This window comes from Gopherus flavomarginatus (assembly GCF_025201925.1).
Source record: "Gopherus flavomarginatus isolate rGopFla2 chromosome 13 unlocalized genomic scaffold, rGopFla2.mat.asm SUPER_13_unloc_2, whole genome shotgun sequence".
In the NCBI taxonomy this organism is placed as follows: domain Eukaryota; kingdom Metazoa; phylum Chordata; order Testudines; family Testudinidae; genus Gopherus; species Gopherus flavomarginatus.
The window spans coordinates 104,701-109,631 of record NW_026114610.1 but is presented as its reverse complement, the minus strand read 5'-3'; the positions used below and the strand labels follow the sequence as shown (position 1 = coordinate 109,631).

Here is a 4,931-nt window from a genome sequence, read left to right as displayed (position 1 = left end):
TGACTTATCAACCCTAGTTTTCATTAATAGTTGATGAACTCTTTAGGGAGGTCATGATGGCACATCTCTTTCAACTCCTAGAGACCTTCTACAGCACAGCTGATTTTTAAATACACTCACCCGGACCTAAAGTTACATGTTTCCTGGAGCTCCATGAGTTCTGCAGTGTTGGAATCTCCCTGTTCACTTTTTAAGTGAACAAAAGATGGGTGCTGGCATTCTGAGAGAGTAATGATGAACCTCAAAATCCTGCCCTGTGTGCCAGACAGTTAAGCAACCAGCACCCACAACCTCTACTATGATAGCATCCTGTCTGGGAACAACTCACTTACTAACAGCTGGGGTGTGAAATCCTCATTTTTTTGTTGTTCTGTCACTGTAGTCCCCACTTTCCTATTGCTTGTCTGTATAATCTCTGTCTGGTTCTGTAACTGTTTCTGTCTGCTGTATAATTAATTTGTTTTGCGTAAACCAATTAAGGTGGTGGGGTATAATTGGTTAGATAATCATGTTACAATATGTTAGGATTGGTCAGTAAAATGATTGGTTAAGATAGAGCTAAGCAGAACTCAAGTTTTACTATATAGTCTGCGGTCAATCAGGAAGTAAGGGGGGGAATGCGAATGGGAATTGGAATTATGTTTTGCTAAGGGAGGGGAATAGGAACAGGGAAGGGGAACAGAGACACAGGCAAGCCTCTGTGGTGTCAGAGCTGGGAAGGGGGATACTGAGGAAGGAAACTGGAATCATTGCTTGCTGGAAGTTTACCCCAATAAACATTGAATTGTTTGCACCTTTGAGCTTCATGCATTGCTGCTCTCTGGTCACGTGAGAAGGACCAGGGAATGGGAGGGTGATGGGACAAACCCTGTAACAAGTACGTCTTTCAGGGTGTGAAACCCCCCAGAACCAGTATAATTAAGCTGACCTAAGCCATGGTTAGATAGTGCTAAATGAAAGGAAAGATTGTTTTGCCAACGCAGCTATTACAGGGATGGAAAACCCCTCCCCTCACTGTAGCAGCTGTCTACTCCACAATGCAACAGCAGTATTTTAAGCACAGCCAGCCTAAAAGGGAGACCAGATCTGGCTCCATGGATGGTCAGGCACTAAGACAGCAGCAATGACAACACACTAATGCTTCCATAGTTGGCAGGATTTGAACCTGCGTGGGGAGACCCCCATGGATTTCTAGTCCATCGCCTTAACCACTTGGCCACAACTACTTGATGAACAGCTGCTGCCCTATATGATAATTCTGTTCTCACAGAATTGTCACTTCAAATGGCTCAGACCAGCTTCCCCAGCACACTCACTGCTGTGCATTAGTGTAAGTGTGCTCATGGGGAACAGCAAGAGTTCCTGCCCATTTCCCTTCCAGCTGGAACATGATTAGTGTGTTTGTGGCTAACGACATTGCTATAGATTGTTGTTCATTCCTCACACTGACAATTCAGACAGTCCCTTTCCAATTCGAATCTCTACCATATCATTCCAATAGCACGGGGCAGGATTTCTCTGGGGCACTGAAATGTTTCAGGGGTTGGTGTGTGAGCTCAGCCTTGCATTCCATCCCTGATGTTTCATGGACTAACAATAGCAGCAGAAAGAAAGAGCCGAGCCAATATCTCCCTGGTAGGGATGCAGGTGACCATGTCCCCTCTGTCTGACCATTGCCATTGCAGGAGAGAAGGGTTCACTGGAATCGAATGCCCTGGCTCAGACAAGAGACACAGGGAGGTTTTACTGTTATTGGATCTGTGCAAAGGAAATTGTGCCTCTGTGTGAAATTGAGGAGGGAAATGAAACGTCCACATGGTGGCCCAGTGCCTTAAGGAATGTGGGCGATGGACTCTGTCTGAGAAATGATTTAACAGGAATTTGTATCAATGTATTGTCCTGATTAAAAGCTATGGGTGTAAGGTGCCACTGTTGTTCGTACTTGAACCTGTGTGGAGACACCCGAGTGGGTGTCAAGTCCACTACCTTAACGAGAGGTAGTTGATTATTTTGTCAAGATCCAAATTTCTTGGTCAAGGTCTAGTCAATGTCTAGATGACAGAGAAAATAATACACTGATGATAATAAGAAGAATTTAGAAATATTTACAGTTGCTTTGGGCATAACTATGATGATTGTTTTATGTTTCACCCTTTATATCTGACACCACCATCATCTTTCCCTTTAGCCTTGTAGGTTACCAAGGGTAAAACTAAACATCTCTTCAGATACAAGGGAGTGTTTGTGTTCATTCCTGCTAGCAACACAGAGGCTTGATGTAGCTGCTTTCAATCTTCCGGCTCTGCCCTGATAAGTAACATTTCAGGGTGTCACTGAACTGAAGGAGGGAGATCATTTTTTGACAGATTACGCTTCCTCTTAAAGGTGTTTGTCTGGCTGGCAGCCCTGCTTCCCGGGTCTCTCCTGAGGGAAGAAAGTTTCTGTGCAAAATACTAAAACTTTTAACAGAGAGGAGAGAAAAGCGATGGTCACATGATGGGGCCAGTATGTACCACAACATGATTCTTTTATGTGGGATGACTCTGAAGATTGACTGATCTCCACTTCCTTGGATTTGAAGAGATATTTAGTTTTGTACTTGAGAACCTGTAAGACTGAAGCAATTTTATGGATGATGACACTACAATTGAAGGGTTATTTAATGTTGTAGAAATCATTAAAAACACTTAGTTTCAACTTGAGCTGCCTGTTATTAAAGGCTGATTTCCCCACGTCAGTTCCATAAGCTCTGCTAGAAAGGCCCTGGGTTCTCTCCTGCCTTGGTGGTAACTAAAGGCAATCGTCCCCTGCTGCCCTTGGCTTCAGGCTGATTTTTCTGGGGAGGGGATGTGGAATTGGTTTGTTTGCTATTGAGAGGGAGCCGGGCCAGTTCTCAGGGAACGAGAACTCCTAGCACCTTCCCAGCCCAACCCAGGCTGCTGCCCTGTCCCAGCCTCTGTTCCCCTGGGAGCCCTGCTTGTTTGACTCTAGAGCAGGCTGGGAGCAGCAGCTGGGGCAGAGGACAGCCTGGGCTGGGCAGATGCTAGGAGCAGAGCACCAGAGGCCTCTACTGGCTCCCTCCTCAGCAGCAAACAATCAGTCCCCACACACACCCTGGGACAGCAGCCTGGAGCCAAGGACAGTGTCCAGTGGGGGGTTCTCTTTTTCCTCTTCCTGGGGTGAGCAGGGACCTGGGGGTGTTTCTTGCAGGGCAGTTGGAACTGAATTGGGGAACAGGCTTTTAACAACAGGCAGCTCAAGTTCAGACTAATTTTGTTACAATTTTCTTTATAATGTAAAATAATTCAAAAGTAAATGGGCAGGAATGATTGGAACTCTTTTCTCCCTGTCGTACAAAGAAATGGCTTTTTTTGGCTTTTCATGATACAGGAGTCAGGTTCGTTCACTGTGCAGAATCAATGTGCACAGAAGCCTGTTGTGTTTCATTTCTTTAGTTCTGCTGCCATCATGTGGCCATTTCCTTCCCCTCCTTTCTGTCCAAAGTGAAGAGCCCAGTTCCTGCAGGGAGAGAAGGATATCTTTCTTCTTTCCTTCCTCAACAGCCCCCTTCCTTGGAGAGCCCTTTGCTGGGTCTGGGTGGGGAACAGCCATTCCTGAGGATTAAATTCACACCACATTTGGGGTTGATATTTAGATTTTACAGCCAGACTAGATCACTAGGTACCTCTGCTCTGACCTGATTCAGAACAGAGTCCAGAGAATTTTATCCAGTGACTCCTACACCCACCCCAAGATCTTCTGGCTGAACGAGGCAGGTTCATTCAGAAACTCATCATGTTTGGATGTAAAGGTGGGAAATGATGGGGAAATTGGTCCCTCTTTCAAGTTTCTATGTTGTAACTTCTACATCTACACCGAGGTGGCCAACCTGAGCCTGAGAAGGAGCCAGAATTTCCCAATGTAACCGCCAAATGTGCACCTTTGTATGCAACTACTGAGTCAATTGTGAACCTTCCCATCATTATCCCTCTGAAATAATGATGTGATGGATACTTGGCTGTATATCCCAGTGTGCCCTGCACGTTTACAAGCTGCATTAGCCAATCCAACCATTCGGCACTTGCAGATGGGCACCTCTGTACTGTGCCTGAGTCTTGTACAGCTATGAAAGGCTGATAGATGCCAATATTTCCCTGTCTTTTTAACCTGCACTAATACCAGGCCAAGCCAGGACTGGGAAGAGAGACAGAGCAGCAGGTTTCCCATATTGTATCCAGTTCCCTTTTTCTTGACCAGTTTCTCCTCTGCATAACTTGTACTTTTTTTATTGTGAGCCTGGCTAACTCAGTTGGTAGAGTGTCAGACTTTTAATCTGAGGGTCCATTGTTCAAGTCCCTGGTCAGGTAATAAACTACTCACTATATCTTTAAACATTGTTTTTCTGATGTCCTCTTTGGTGTTACTTTTTCTCTTCAAGACTGTGCCTTTCCTAAGAAGGGCCTTTGTGTGTGTGGGTTTGAAGGGGCAACTTCCTAACATCCTCACTGTCCTTGCAGCCTGGAGGAATAAAGGCCTCTGGGCACACAGCATGTTCCTCCCCTGCATGCACACGCACACACAGAAAACAAAACAGAATATCTCTAAGGAATTAGAATCACCTGCGGCCTTCCTTTATCCTGCTGGATCCCCAAATGATGATGCTCTTCAGCCTAAACCCATGTCCCCTCTACTCCCAGTGACCCTCAGTCCCAATCCACTGCCCCTCCTATGCACACTGCTCCTCACTCCCAACCAGAGCCTACTCCTCTTCACCCTTCTCCTCTATCCCAACCCACAGCCCCCTCCTATTTCCAGTGCCCCTCAATCCCAACGCACAGGCCCCTCCTATTCCCAGTGCCCCTCAATCCCAAACCACGGCTCCCTCCTTCCCTCCAGCAGCAGGTGCTTCAGACTCCCTCAGGAAGATTTTC

General features: G+C 46.2%; 2 non-coding genes across 2 annotated transcripts; one reads left to right on the top strand and one right to left on the bottom strand.

Moving 5' to 3' along the window:
- Nucleotides 1-1,144: 1,144 nt before the first annotated feature.
- On the bottom strand, nucleotides 1,145-1,226 carry TRNAS-AGA (transfer RNA serine (anticodon AGA)). Its single transcript has one exon. It is a non-coding gene; the product is annotated as a tRNA-Ser (tRNA).
- A 3,068-nt stretch (nucleotides 1,227-4,294) lies between these two features.
- Nucleotides 4,295-4,367, top strand: TRNAK-UUU (transfer RNA lysine (anticodon UUU)). The gene has a single exon. It is a non-coding gene; the product is annotated as a tRNA-Lys (tRNA).
- Nucleotides 4,368-4,931: the final 564 nt, after the last annotated feature.